Genomic DNA, 16,053 nt, shown 5'->3' with positions numbered 1-16,053 from the left:
GCAAAATCCATTTCCAGATGCAGCAAGATGCCGTACAGGAGGAACATCAACTCCATGGTGCTAACCATGACGACGAGAGTGAAAGAACGAGAGAGATGTAAATTGCTGCACACGTTGAAATCGGAGACAGAACGACTCCCTGGCAGCCACTCTGGTAGAACCGGAAATGAAAACTTAAAATTTTAGGACAGCGCCCCCTCAGGATACTGGTAGCTGGTAGTGGCCAGTGGAGGCTGGCTGGTGTACCTTGGAACATGCTCATGGTGCATCTTTCTCACAGTAAACCTTGCGCCGAAAGCACCGGCAATCACTGACTAATGGGCCCCACAACTAGGTACGGTAGGCAACTTGCCAACTTGCCGACACAAGGTGAGGACGGTACAGTACAGTGCCCACCGAAAACTTCATGAGAAATGACCCCCAACAATTGCATCGTGAACCTCTAAAACGATCGAACACTATCTGAAACGTCTCTCACGTCACGTTACGACATCAGAGCAGAGCAGAGCAGAGCAGCGGCTTCCAGAAGACAATCACCACCACACAGCACCTACGACATCAATGGGGTGGTGAGCCGGACAGTTGCTGCACCACTTTCGCGTGACCTTGGGACCGGTGGTGGCCACCAGAAACCCGTTGTTTTTGTGCTTCATTTGTTACAGTTTACGGTAGAGAGATAATGGAATCAACGGCCGATGGCATTGAGGTTAACGAAAACGGTGATCACAGACCGACCGACCGACCGACCGTCCGTTGTCGTTCCCAATAAATGCCCCCGGGTCGCGCACACACACGCCCATTTAGCACGATGCTGCGAAGGCCGACTGGGCTTAAAAATAGTTAAACTTCACACGATATCTTGCGGCTTTGTTTTTGCTGTGAATGAAGCGGCATAACCGCAGGCGCCGATGGTCTGTGGTGTGGCATGTTATCAATTAATGTCTCGTAACTCACACCGACCGCGCGCGCGCACCGGTTAGTCGGTATTCGAGCCTTTGCAGGTTTGCAAACCAGCAAGGACATAATGTAGTTGCGTTGGCTTCAGGAACGCATTAAACAGGAAACCGAAACACAGCAGGCCACGCTGTCACCATAATGTGTGTTGCGCTGGGGTTGGTCGCGATGCAAAATGAAATTGTCTCGGCGCCGGCCGAACATCCCTGTGGCCTCGATTAATGAACAACCATAAATCCAGACCAGACTCCCAGCCCGTAAGCTTCGGATCCCCAGCGTAATAGAGCATGGCGAATAATGGTGGAAAATTAAAAAAAAAAAAACGGAAAAAGAACTGGCAGGTGGTATATGTAATAAAAATCATATTATCGCCTCATTTGGTTGTAATAACAAGCGTAGTGCGATCGCATCAACCAACGAGAGAGAGAGAAAGAGAGGGAGAAAGACGGACCATTATAATAATGTCGATGGCGAATGAGAAGCGCAACACGCCAGGAGGAACGTCAGATGAACCGTTTAACACTCTGTTGTGTGGCACAGCGGCATAAATTATGAACGCTCCTCTTTAGCTCCTCAGCAACAGTTACGCCTCACAGACACACCCACACACAGACACACGCACATAGTCCTGTGGCTGCTTAATTGAATGGCCGTTTCTCTGGATATGGGCCCGAAAACAACAACAACAACGGCTAGTGCCGGATAACTCCCGGCACCGGGGAGTACCGACGTGTTCGCCATTGTACCCAGACCTGCCGGGTACATCAGTCTTGGCCTTGGCAGTGACTCCCTGGAGATGGTTCTCGTGGTTCAATCTAATTACCGCCGGCACTGCCACATAGACACGCGTATAGAGCGAGGGAGAGCGAAAGATCTATGAAGCCATCATCAACACCCTCTCGCGTCGGGGAACTATTTTTTGAACTTAATTTATGTCGACACGACTATGCGCCGACACGTGGCCCGGTCTGGGTGCGCCGCAGCACTCGGCACCCACTAATGACTTCCGAAGAATGTGCACCATTCCGAGACCTCCACCCTCGGGAGGCTGAGCCAGCGATCCCAACGAAGCGATCTGAAGCCAGCTCCCGAGCCAGCGCCATTGCCACTAATTAAGAGCCTTCCACCTGGAGCAGCGCACACACGCGCTCTGTCCCGTTGTGGGAAGGCTCGTCGCGAGTTTGCATCAGGTTGACCTCGAAATTAGAGAAGGGCACATCCGCGATCATTCACAAGTGGAACAACAGTTTTCTTTTTAAACGAAAAACACGACAGAAAACCGAAACGTTTCGCATTCGGTCGTCTCACCGGTCTGGTTTCGTTTTTAAAGCTCACCAAAAAGCTCTCTTCATTTTATTTTTTTGACCTCCGTTAGCCTCCTCCGATTCTACTCCTTGGTGGCTACAAATCAAGTGACTAGCCGGTCGTGGTAGAATCCGAGGACCGGGGGGAGCTGTTTGAAAAATCCGAACAAGCTCTAGGGACTAGGAATCGCCGCGGTTCAGATTGTCACTGTCCGCGTGGTAGTGGTGCAAAGGAAGGACGAGGTGATTTATGGCAGTAGCAGTAACGGCAACCGGAGCAGTAGTAGCAGCAACAGCAGCAGCAGCAGCAGCAGCAGCACCAGCAGTTTGTCAATTATTCGTCCTCTGGTCCAGTGCCACAGAATGGGCACGCGGAGCATAGAAATAATGGCTCGCACCAAACCATTGCTGCAACAATGTCTTGCGCGTCTGAAGCATCTGTACATTCCTCTCTCTCTCTCCCTCTGTGACGCTGTCGCTTGGAGCAAAATATGCTAGTTTGTTTATGCCGGTACTTTTTGGTCACGATCGTCGCCGTCCGTCCAGACATTAATTTGGATTCCATTCGCCGTTCGCCGGACAGCAGCAAAACAAAAGACGTTGATCGCGTAGCGAGCGAACGAGCGCGAAGATTGTGCTGGATCACACTCACACAATCTGCTGCTGTGCTTGCAAATGAGTGCGCCGTGGCGGAATTTGTTGTGATCCTAGTGTACCGAGGATGCCCTCTCGAAAAGGACATCTTGAAGATGATTGTCGCTCGTTCTCCTCCATCTGGAAGGCGAAGTGTTATCGAGCGAACAAGAAGCACACAGAAACGACAACCTGTCACAGCGATGGCTAGGAGTTGTCCAGATTGAGATATGAACTACACCGACCAGACCGGAGCAACGGAGCCGTACCGCAAGTGCAGCGACACCGCCATAATGACATCGTAAATCATAACTTAACATCACGCCCCCTCCAACAGAGCACGCGGTGTGCCTGTTGACTGGAGTTCCAATTAAAAAATCCCCAACGCCAACGACCATCACACTGACGATATTGGATATTTCTCACACACACACACACACACAAATACCTAACGCTACCATGGTCCGTTCAGGCGGTTATCAGAAATCATGTAATTCCCGAGTGACGGTACGATGATGGCGCACAGGCTTCCCTCCCATGATGCCATTGCTATTCATCGCACGGTGTGTCCGCTGCTGTGTGTGTGTGTGTGTGTGTGTGTGTGTGACGTGGAGCCGCTAACGCTAATAGCGGTCCATAACGATAAACATATTTCCCGATTTGGATGCCACCGCGACCAACCTTTCTTCCCTGTGGTCTCTCTCTCTCTCTCTCGCTCCTTCTGGTAGAAGTCCCGGTGAGCTTCACCAACTCCCGGGGGTCCATCAACGGACACAAAGCGCAAGGCAGCACAGCAGAACGAACCGAGACCAACGAGAACCGCTGTTGTTGCTGGCCACTTTCCTCCATCAGCATCACAAGGACCCACATGTATGGTGAGGACGGTGCTGCACACTCTTTCGAGTGCATTCCTCTTCGTCTAGTGGGGAAAAGCAGATGCATATTCGCTTCTAATGCTCGGAGACATGCTGCTGGTGCTGCTGCTGCTACTGCTGCTACTCTCACCGGCCCGGTGTCAGCACAGCTCCCCCGTTGTCATCGTAAGTGTCATGAATGCTTCTGGTCGTCTCCACCGTGATGGAGGCAGCAGCTCAGTGGCATCTAATCAGTGGTCGTCCACCAGGGCCGTTGAAAAGAACGTCAACCAGGAAAGTGGTTCCACGCCATCGTGGTCACCGTCGACGTGACCACCACCGTAAGAGGTCCGTTTCGCCGGCATTTCGTTGGCTGCTTCGCCTCGTTTCATCACAACAAAATGAACATTTTTGCATCACAACGAGCTGCTCTCCTCCTCTTGCTTCTCTCCACGGCCATACAATCCAATTGATGCGCTCAATTATGTCGCACAAAATGACGGTCCACGAATGGCACACGGCCACTGTGTTATGATATGACAACCCCGGCGTTGTCCTGTTGATGTTCGTTTTCGTTTGCTCTAGCAAACCAGAATATTGCGCTGCGCTCTGTACATTACACCCGGTTGGAATGGGACCCGTTCTGAGAAGCACAGTTAGGTAGCCGGTTCAATCTTTCTTTGACTTTCTACAAGCTTTTGATTCGATTTTCCTCGTAAGAGGACAAGCGAGCGAGCGTGCGAGCGAGTTGTGGTTGACCAAACAAATCCTTCCAACATTCTCGAGCTTAAAATCTCGGTCCCCGCCCGGCTCGTCGTCGTTTAGTATCCTGTCGAGGATTTAAAGTTTCGTAATGCCGGGGTCTCGCCCTGCGTTGACGCCGGCAGATAGCTACCACGACGATGACGACAAAACGGTGGTCGGAATCAAGGCTCGCCATAATGCTGAAAGCAATTTCCGATCGGAAGCATATAGCAGCACCACATCCGGGGGCTTCCGGAGGCCTTCTGCATCCGCAACGAGCAACAGCATCCACAGGCGGGGACACACAGAAGGGACCATCTGGACGTACTGTTCCCCGCTTTCCTGCTGCCTTACATAACAAATGGCTGGCTGGTTGGCATGCGGCATAACGCCATCATTACTATTGCATTACGCGAACGCAATATTAATGCTGCCGATGATGTTGTCGATGATGAGCAGTCAATGCGAAAGGGGGTCTGTCGGGTGTGTGTCTTCTCCGTTTCTGCTCGTTTGCATAACGGCATGTGGAAGCGCAAATCAAGCATTTAAACACCCATCAGAACACCACCATCGGGGTCCTTGGCACATCGCGCCCTTGATGGATGATGTTGTTACGGACGGCCTCCAAAATCAATCCATCCAATCCAGATTCGGAATTCGGGATTCGAGGTTCCTGAAATTGGATTTTAGAATCAGTTCTCGTCGTGCTACTAGAGCGAAACGTTCCACGCAAAGACATTACCACATTGGGCTCGTCGTCGCATCACGTTCGCTTCGATTCCAACCGAAAAAGGGCTCACGTGTCATCTCGCGTGACACCTGCGTTTGTGTCAATCCACGGTTGGCGTTGTGGTCGTCGTCGTCGTCGTGACGACTTATAGGGCGACCTCATCGATGCACCACCGGCAGTGATTAACAGACGACATGACCGTGACCGCTCGACCACGCGACGTGCGCGCCTGATGCTGTGGACGTCTGACAACCCCCCCACGATTGGACCGGCTCAAAAGTGATTAATAATTGGTTTCTGCTGCACATGGTGCAAATCGAAACCGAAGGGCGTGCAGCGCATGATTGATGAACCCGATCTGTTTGTGGTCAAAGAATGGCAAAACACGCAGTTGGCAGCAGTTGCACCGTTTCATCATTTCAGTTGTCGTCGTTGCCACTGCGAATTCCTGCGACCTCAAAGGTAAAGGCTTTAAGTTCTCGAACTCTTCCTTGTCCGAAGTGTCGCCCGAAGTGTAGTGGAAGTACCGCGAGCTCCACTCGCACACATACAATAAGGAAAAGGAAATGGAAGTGAAAGCCACCTCACGTTCCGCGTTTCAACCAATGAATAAGTAATACCGTAGTGCCAACGGTGTGGGACGGTCCCGTGTGCACTTATCGGGGCCGAGAGCCCGATAGGGAAGATGGTGCGCGACCCGAAGCCGTCGAGTCGCCATCGTCGTCGTCGTCGTCGTCGTTGGTGGCCCTGCGATGACGTGAATTGTGCCAAAATATTACCGAGCGGCTGGTGCTGCTGCTGTTGCTGCTGCTACTGCTACGGGACCGGCCTCATAAGGAATGCATTGGAAAAATGGAAAACCTATTCAGCGCCCTCCGGGAACGCTGCAGCCGTGGCTCACCTGCCAGTTGACTCCCGGCCGTTCGTGGCTGCTACTGCCGGGGGAAGATATTGAAAAATTCAAAAAACACTTCTCCGGCCACCGGCTTCGGCCAACAAACGGTGCTCCAGGGAAGTGCGGCGGGAACGGAATTTCAATACATTGCCGAGCATTATGCTAAACGGAGGAGAACCGAAGCTCTCTCTCTCTCTCTCTGTCTAACAATGCATCGACAATGCTCGCGCGTGTTGTGGCCCTCCTCGTCAGCTGCATTTGGCGAGCATCTCATCGCGTGGTTCGCTGTATGTCATGATGCGGTTTTGTGAGTAATTGTGCTTCCGAGAGTCATAAAAATGTCCCTGTCCCTATTCCCTCTTCCTTCTTCCTATATGCCTCTAACAAGATTTATCATAATTCGATGGATTCGAGGGTGCCATGCCATTACATGCATGGGTCCATGGTGGCCATGGCCTACCCGAAAGACTGAGGCGATGATTAATTATTAAATCGGGTTGCTCCGTTATTTATGGAGAACACGAAACACACCGGTCTTTGTGCTCATGGAAAAGAATTCTAAAGCTTCCACACTTTACGTTCGGAAGAGAACCGGTTGGATGGTGGCTACACCCTTCAAACACCCATTGGCCCTTCTGTCTCGGGATCTCTGTTTATGACATAATTTGAAGCGGCATCCTGGGAGCGAAATATGTTCCGCCACATACTACGATGAACGCTTTGGCGAACACAAAGACTCATCTGGGGTACTGTGGGTGCCTGTAGTAGGCCCCATCGAGCCAGTCAGCCAGGTGCAATCCATCGACGATGCAGTACTCGTTCTCTCTCTCAAGAGAGAGAGCAACAGCACAACATTAAGTTTGTGTCAATTATAAAAGCTTACCATAAGTTACACCTAATACTACCACTAATAGCGATCGTTTTATTATCACCATACCGAGACCTCTCCCTGGAGTTCCAGTCCAGCCACACACATACACACACACAGACACGAGGGACCATCAATCGAATGGAAGGGCACTACCGGCTAAGGAAGTCTCGTACCGTGTATCACCTCTTCTGGTGACTGTGGGAGGGTGACCAAATGGGACGTACTTACTTTATGGTGCTATCTGCAAACACCGACCAGGGACCCACCCCCGGGAAGGGCCGAACGAAAATCCACAAAAAGTAAACTCACTCTCTCTCTCTCTCTCTCGCTCTCTCTCGTCCGCTTGTTCCTCTCAATATGAAGAGACGCCGGGCATGGTAGTCCCCTGGCTGGACAACGAAACTTTTGCTTCCTTCCTACATATGTGGGGACCCTCCTCCTCGTCCTCCTTCCCTTACTCCGGGCACTCAGAGAGCAATTTGGCTTCCGGAACATTCGATGCCGGTAGCCGATATATTTATGGCTATTACTAAATAACGACATTCGACCAGAGTTATATGCCATCGGCCAGCGATTCGCCATCCCGAAGGGGGATCGCAGTTCTATTCCACCACCACACACACCGAATGTCCCCCTTCCCGAGTGGTCTTACACGGAACATTTAATAAACTACTTTATACCCCGTTGGCGGTATCGGGCGGTCCAATGTCCAATGCACACCATTTCAACAAATCTTCTACGCGACTCCGCGAACCCAACGCGCCAAGCAACAACAAACAGTGCAGCGTCGTGGCCTCCTAGGATTCGGCCTCGGATAAAGGGCGCGGTGGTGGTGTTTCTTTGGCGAGAAAGTTTTTGGCATTTCCATTCGCAATCATCGATACCGGTGTGCGTGTATGGATGTATGTACGTACGTGGTGTGCTGGGGATCGGTGCTGAAAGCGGCCACCTGTGCTGCTTGGGCCGTTTGTGTCGAAGAAGCCTCCTTTCGGCGTCTGATGGCGCAATGGCCAAGAAATGTGATTCTGGTAGTCCTGGTAGCACCGTAGAGCACTACGCACCAGAGCAGCTAGCAGTGCATACGAGGGCCACCGCCTTGCCCAATCTTGCCCGTACCGGGGGTTGTTGAAATCTAATTACCCACACATCTGATCCGGTCCGGACGCGGCACTAGCGATGGCTTCCGGTATGGCGAGCACGCTTTGCAATCAAAGAAACTGCAACCATAAAAAAGGGGTATGGGCACTCCCCTCCCGGCTGGTAATGGACTGAGAGCATACGAGCATACACGGACAAGCCAGCCAGCCAGCTAGCTACAGGCCTGGCACATCAAAAGGAATGCTGTGGCGCGCAATCCGTACACCCGAGTGAGAGCCAATCGGTAAAAACCGGTTCGCCGCCACCGTACACGGTTCACTGCCAGTGCAGAATGGTACCACCAGAATCCGGACGCGGACCGGCCGGACCGGAGGAGTCCGAAAGAAGGGTGTGTCCGTCCCGTATTCATGTGTGTGTGTGTGTGTGTGTGTGTGTGCGCGCGAGCAATGAAGCATTAGCAAATGTTGTTGGCTCGCTAAAAAGAGCCAACAACGTCCGGTCGTGTCTCTGCACTGCGCTGCAATGCCGAATGCAGTTACGGATTTCAAAGCCCAAAGCCCAGACACCAGACAGAGCCGTTAAAGGGCGGACGCAAGTTCGAGCTCAAGGGTTAGTAGGGCTCTCCGTCCAATCGCAGTCGCCGTCGCCGTACATTCGTACGTTGGTTGGAGCGCATAAAAATAAGTCATCATGACCTGGCAACGCGGTGGGCGCGCGGAGAGTGTGAGACAATGGTCTCGGACCATGCCAAAAGCACATTCCACATAAACGTGGGGCGGGATGCTGCTCGCTCGCCCGCTCGTACCAACCGGCCGACGGCGGGGAAACCAGTTTCTGGCCAGATACCGAGCATGAGAGCATAAAGAATGAAACATTAACCCGGGTCATGGTTCTCGAATGCATCTTGGACACTGCCAGCACACCAAACAGCAGGTAGCCAGTAACAACAATCACACACACACACACGCACACAGGTGGATTGCGCGCCACTCAGGTGGAAAGCTTGGTCCCAGCCCCCCCCACCCGCTGGACAGCGCATACTTTATGGGCTCCGGCGGTAGTCTGTGCGGGTGCATGGGTTGTTTGTGTGTGCGCCAACGCGCGCGCTCCTTTTCTGCTTTGCATAAAATACGGTCCGAGAAGATGCTCCGTCGAAGATTTATCGGTCGAAGCGCGACTGCCTCGTCCTCCTCCTCCTCCTCCTCCTCGGCTGCATTTATCAATTTTTCAAAACATTTAACATAAGTTCAAGGTGAAATCGGAGGATCCACCATCCAACGGACCTTTCGAGTAGAACATTCGAGTCCACCGAAAACGTTGGAACGTGATGAGCACATATGAGTCACTCACTCTGGCAGACAAACCGGAGGTGGGGGATGGCTGCACGGAAGAGATGTCTATTAAACGGCCGGAGAAAAGCGTATTTATGCTGCTCCGTTAAACATGATAATGATCGTCGGTCGCTCGGTGCCAGGGCAGCGCAGCATCGATGGTTGGTAATGCTGCAATTTCCGATCCCCGCGATCCGATTAACTGCTTCGCTTTCTCATCACTCACTCTCTCTCTCTCTCGTGGCTCTCTGTCTGTGTATGCTGCTTCCTCGCATCACCACCGCACGCGCCTTCCGGGGTGCTCTATTATTGCCAATTCAAATTGTCACCGGGCCCTCAAAGCACTCCCAGGGGGAGGGGAAAGCCGCACTCCGGTGCACCGGAATGACAATCAAAGCAGCGCCATCGATAAACGTTTGGTTCGAACCAGTCGAACCGAGCGGAGAGGGAGGCTGAGTAATCAAATTCCAATTACAGCTTGTTCACTGACTGACTCCGTGCGCCCGTTACAAACAACCGATGCCGGCTCAATCAACGTTCTCGAAACGATTTTTATTCGAAGACGTACGTCTTCGAACGACCACCGCATCTCTTACCTGCAGAACGCTTCTTTCAAACGGACCGCCGATTGATGCATGATGCACGATCGCTGCACCAACCGGGCCGAAGAAGCGAAAAAGGCGATTGGAAAAAGCATAAGACGAAGTTCGTTCCTCGGAGAGATGATTTATTCGGTTAGCGTTTAATATCCTTTGCCAGCGTTCCTCCGTCGGAAAGGAACCTCGTTTATGGTTGCCTCTGCAATCGCACGGGGGAAAAAGGAAGGAAAAGGACGACCACCATTGCCTCTCTGCCACTTCCGTAGCACCTCCTGCGACTGCGACTTCTGCTGGTGGTTCTGCTGTGGTGTACGATTGCTGTAATTGGTTTCCTGATGTTTTCGCAATTCGCGATGACGAAGACAAACTCGAGCATTCAAAAACCGCGCCACAGCAAGATCGATCGTGCGCTCTCTCTCTCTCTCTCTTTCTGTGTGCACGGTGATGGCTCCAGATAGACCATTTCATTCGTCTCCGGGAGACACAGCCTGCCAAAGGAGCGCCTGTGCTTCCAGACCCGATCCGTTCACTCACTCGAAGACATCCTTGCCCAACAACTTTCTGTGAAAGGATGCTCCTCTAGAAGAGAAGCAATTCTCTCTCTCTCTCTCTCTCTCTCTCTCTCTCTCTATCACTCTCTGTACCGTGTCAAAATGATTTATGGTGGTACCGCAGTGTAACCGCCGCCAAGCAGCTGATCTTTATGAAGTGCGAAAGGGGGGATGCTACACACAACGTTGCAACGTTCGGTGGTGTCTGGTTGGTAGTTGGGCCCGGGGGCCGGGGGGAAAGCAAAGCCCGGAGTGAAGTGCTTTTGAATGATCGGACAGAATTGACTTGTCAAACGCATCAAAAAGCCGGCGTAATGAAAGTGTTTGCCCAGCCGGCATGTAGCGCACCATGCGACGTGTGTCTTGAATATGTCATTTGAGTAATAAAATGCTTGTTTATGATACTAGCGGTTGTACTAGGGGTTGCAATTAAGATCCTGCGGTGTCTAGATCAATGAAAAAGACATTATTTGAAGAGCAGTACATATAAAGATACTCTTTCGACCATTTTGATGGTGTGCTGGATTATGAACAGGGCAGCGACGTCTTGTGGATATATTTCGAGAAATGCTTGCATCGGCAATAGAGAGTTTTGACCACATACAACTAATAATAGGAAGCATGTATCGTCTTTCTTAAGTATACTTATCATTTCAACATGTATCGAGTAAAAGACACTGTTTACGTCTCAAATTACGAATTAAGTTTATTGTCTCAAAAAGTTAATCTTCACACAATAACGCCTAATGACATCTTATTACTGGATTTTCGTCCTCTGAAAGCTGTTCACAACATTACTATGAATATCTATTCGTCTCAATGTGTTGGAGCTATGCTAAACCATTAGCCGTGGCCACACGGAGCGAAAATTTGCGCGCAAATTTGCACATTAATGCCAAAATGTTTTCGCTTCGATATGTTTACATGGCCGGGTTGAGGAAATTAAAATCGTTTTTTTGAAGAAAAGGATTGAATACACTAGCAATGATCACTCACTGTCGATGTAAACCACAAAAAGAACATATTGTGAGCCCTACCGTTTGCAAAAAGCTTTTACGCTAGGTTTTACGCTCCACGGACCAATAATCGTTTGACAGCATGTAAACGGCAAGCGTAAACGTTTTGGCATTAATTTTTTCGTTTGCGCTAGAGTTTTCGCCCCGTGTGGCCACGGCTATTCGCTTATCACACATTGTTGCAATAGAAAAAGGAAAGCATTTCGCATTTAAAACAGCTACTTTTGCCCTTACCGCGAAGCACAAGAACACCTCCAGCAACACTAGTATGCATTACTGATCAAGGAGAGGACGAGTGGGGTTGAGGTTTACTGAGACAACTGAATGCCGTGGAATGTCGAGGAATAACAAGTATGAAATGGCCACCGTTTTAAAAATAGCAGCGAACTGGCACCATATAGATCAAAAGCCGCACACAACTCCCATGAGCACACGGTACGGGTGCAATTCACTTGCACCCATTTGCGGAGATTTGATTGCAAACAGAGAACCGGTTCCTCCTCCTCCTCCTCCTTCTTCTTCCAACCACACGATATAGTATCGCGCGAAGGTCAGAGACCAGCGAGGAGAGAGAGAAAGAGAGAGGTGGGGACCTGAATGGTTCTAGCAATGCATCACCATCATTCTACCTCGGGCCTTCTTGTGGAGCCCCACCATTCCCTCCACTAGGAACGAGCCACATAAAGATAAAACTGGCCTGGCCTGGCCTGGCCTCGCCTGGTCTGTCCTGGCCTAGCGTCTGTATGTGGCTGCCGGCCGCAGCACAAACATAACTCAATTCCCCATCAGCAATCTTTATCGAATCGCGCGTGCCACCAACCATCACCAACAGCGCCGCACGGGACGATTTACACTTTCGAAACTCTGCTCACGTAGCGTTGAGCTTTCTGATTCAATTCCTCCAATGCCGCCACAAATACATACACATACACACACCGAGATCGGAGAAAACAGACGGACGTACGGAGAGGATATTACAGCAAAGTTGTTCCGCTTTTGATTTGCTCTTCCTCCCGGCACCAAACCGGAAACCGTTGGCAAAATTGATGTTTTAATAAAATATTTAACAAATAAATCAATCGATCGTTTCGGGCCTTTACGATGGAGGCGCAACGAAGGAGGTGGAGGAGGAAGGATTTTGCACTCGATTGCACCTTGCTCGCCTCGTCTATGATGAACAGCCGAGGCTGCACAAAGAACAGAATGTATGTTTCGGAGTTCGCTTTCTGAACACTACCAGTTGTATCAATCGGTTCGGAATGCTTCGGATTGGAAACTAATCCTCGATAAACCATGTGCTGGAACCCCCGGAAGGTGTACTGCTAGATCCATACACTCCATCAAAATCCCCACAAAAAGAAGAGCATAGCAACAGCAGCAGCAGCAGCAGAAGCAACGGATTTCCCAGATATAATTGCATAAAACACACCCGCACACCACGAAAGGCACAAGGGTCGCTGCTCCGTATGCTCGGTATGGCCGGGTGGGGGTCGCGTATAAATCATTCCCAGCGACCCAGCAACCCCAGGCACACGACGTTCCCAGGACACGGATTGGCACAAAAGCGGAACATGACCTTAATCATGAAAATTGAATTGAATATTTATGCGGTCGCGAGTAAAACGGTCCCTGGGCCACGGGTAGGGAAGGGGGAGGCACTTTTGCAAAGGATAAAACAGACACGGCACCATCTCATACACACACACACACGTGGAAACCAAAAAACCCGTTTTACGTGTTAAGCCCCGTTTGTTTACATGCCAGGCCCGCGAGCATAACCATGCCGAACAGAGCAGTGAGTCAATAGGCCATCGACCGTCCGGGAAGGGGAGAAGAAGGTGTCTACCAGGCAGTGAGGAGTACCGGTTGCATGCTTCGGTAGCAACAATTGCCTTTGATGATGAATGAATGAATTTGGCACGAAACGCACACACACAACTCGCACGCTGTCGACCAACCAACCAACCGAACCGTGGAGGATGGAGAGAGCATGGGGCATGTTTGCTTGTCCGTTGAACTTGAACTCTGGTACAGGAACATTGGTGCGCATCGGTGGTGTGAAAGAGTGTTACGAGAGCAATTGCAACCAAATTGCGTGCGTGAGCTGAGCCCATCATCACACCGGTGTTTGTGCGGTTTGGCAGGCTGGCCAAAGGCACGCGGGCACAGCAACGCTTGCTCGAGAATCGAGGTCGAACAAGCACCCAACCCCATCGTTCGTGGGGGGTGCGAACATATGTTTGCGTAATTTCCGCTTGACGTTCACGCACACCTTCAGCCGTATCACCGGCAGTTTATGGTGGAGTTTAATTGAGTAGTTAGTGTGTCAACCATTAAATCATCCCCCCAAAACATGCACACACACACACACGTGCGGGGTGCCACAGCATCGCAATGTAAGCTCCATTTGTCAAGCGATCATTAAGCACGATGACGGCGGCGCCGACGACTACGATGAGATCTTCATTCTTCATCGGATCGAGAGCACGAGCTATCATTATCAAGGACCGTTATGCTGCCCGATAAGTAATGTAATTCATCATAATCACATCATGAAACGGATAATTGGTAATGTCGTTGGCTGCCGTTCGAATCAATAGCAAAGAGGAGCGACGAGTGTGTTTCTTCCTTCACTCCGATTTGGTGATTTGTTTCGTTTTTATCTCCTTCACAAATGGATGATGCACTGGAATGAGATTGGAAACACACCACTGACTGGTGGGATGGCGCCAGTCACAAGAAGAGGGTTCAGATCAGACAAACGGTCCATTTCATTTCCTCTCCCTTTACGTCTCCTTCTACCGCTCGTCAGCAGCAGCTCGTCGTCTTGTCGATGGTTATGTTTCTCATTTTCCAATCTATTTCATTTCCGATGCCTTTTTGGGGCCGTCGCCACTACCATCGCCACCGGCCACCGAGAGAAGATTCCATCGTCGGAGTGATGCGCTCGGTTTAACACCAGAGCTGCCGGGGAAGCGAAGAAGGCGTAAAGTAGGTGGCACCTTCACCGAAAGGGGGGGAAGCCAGCGAGATAGAACTGCGGAAAGAAGAAAGGACAAACTAACTGTAATCAATCTTCACCGGACCATCACCGAGCGAGCGAGTGATGGAAGGAGGGGTTTGTGGTGAAACAAAGCTTGAAACCGAAACCGATTCAGCTGCAGCAGCAGCTCCCTTTGCTGGTGGCGTTCACGGACTTCGTTGCAGTTCACGCCACGTTTGCTTCACGTTTATCACTCGGCGGCCCATCCGTGGCGTCACTATCACGAACCACCATCAGCCATCAAATAGCTTTCTCCATTTGGGGTTGGCCACATCCCTATGCCGGCTCTTCGCCTTCGCTCGATCGGTTGAAGAACATGGTTCTAAATTTTAACGAATTTTCAGCTCCTCCCTATCCTCCGTGTTGCCTGCCTGCGCATCAGTGCCGCACGTTACAATGACTTGCGATGTCTCATTTTAGGGTTTTTTTTTGCTTTTGTTTGCTTGAGGGGCACCTTTTCCATCCTTCGTATCTGATGGTTCTTCGGTTCTTGATATCACGCCATCAGCCAGAACGCCCTTCCACCACTTCTGTCATCTTGCTTCATTTTCTCATCACCATTTAGCGAGTACTTGGCCGTTCTTGCCGCCATTACGCCGTTTGGATGGTGCCGAAGGGCACTACTGTTTGTGCACTACTCTGTGTGTGCATTAGTGCATCAGTAGTAGCTGGCAGCATCACCAGCAGCAACAACAGCAGCAGCAATTCGTCTTTATTTATTGCTCGTTTTATCTCGACGAAATGCGGTGATGATGCCGTGGCATGGAATGGTAAGCACCCTCTGGCTGGCTGGCTGAATACATTTCCCGGATTCTTCCGGGATACCCTGGAACCGGGGAAGAAAAGTGATGACGAATTAAAAAGAAAAAAACACACACACACACACACACACACAAACTGCTGCACCAGCAAAATTCATCACGCTCAGCGCGAGAACCTCAGGCAGTGGCCTGGTTGACGTTGCTGCTACTGCTGGTGGTGGTGATGGTGGTGGAGGCGCCCATCAAGAATGAATAAAGTTTTTGAGATTCTGACAAACCAGACTGGGCTAACTGTGGGTGGGAATAAACCAGCAATGACTTGCTGGCTCGGCAAACAAACACACACACACACATACGGATGGAGGGAAGGAAAAACCAATAAAAGACCAGCGAGCAAGAGAGCAAAACCGCCAGTTAGCCGCCAAGCGGATCGCTTTTCATCCATCAAACCCATTAGTGTAAGTGCTTTGTAAACTTGTCAATGACATTGATGGTCAACCACCAGCTTGACCACACGCTAAACCACCGGTCCGCGACCACTCTTTTGTCTCCCTTGTTTCACACCACCACACCCGAGGGGGGTTGATTTCTTGCTCCGTTTGTTTGTTGCAAACCAATTTTCGATATTACGAATATATTCGGACGACAATAACAACCTCTTCCCCCTCG

General features: G+C 50.8%; 1 protein-coding gene and 1 long non-coding RNA gene across 3 annotated transcripts in view; one reads left to right on the top strand and one right to left on the bottom strand.

Annotated features, from left to right (window-relative positions):
• The window catches only part of LOC125948358 (rab3 GTPase-activating protein catalytic subunit), a 112,577-nt gene that overhangs the window by 81,450 nt on the left and 15,074 nt on the right, over positions 1-16,053 (bottom strand). The window lies entirely within an intron of this gene.
• LOC125948367 (uncharacterized) overlaps positions 1-16,053 on the top strand; it is an 88,336-nt gene that overhangs the window by 71,441 nt on the left and 842 nt on the right. The gene's annotated exons all lie outside the window — the stretch shown is intronic.

The sequence above is a fragment of the Anopheles darlingi genome, chromosome 2 (genome assembly GCF_943734745.1).
Source record: "Anopheles darlingi chromosome 2, idAnoDarlMG_H_01, whole genome shotgun sequence".
Lineage (NCBI taxonomy): Eukaryota > Metazoa > Arthropoda > Insecta > Diptera > Culicidae > Anopheles > Anopheles darlingi.
The sequence above is the reverse complement of the archived record's forward strand: the minus strand, read 5'-3'. Positions and strand labels throughout refer to the sequence as shown.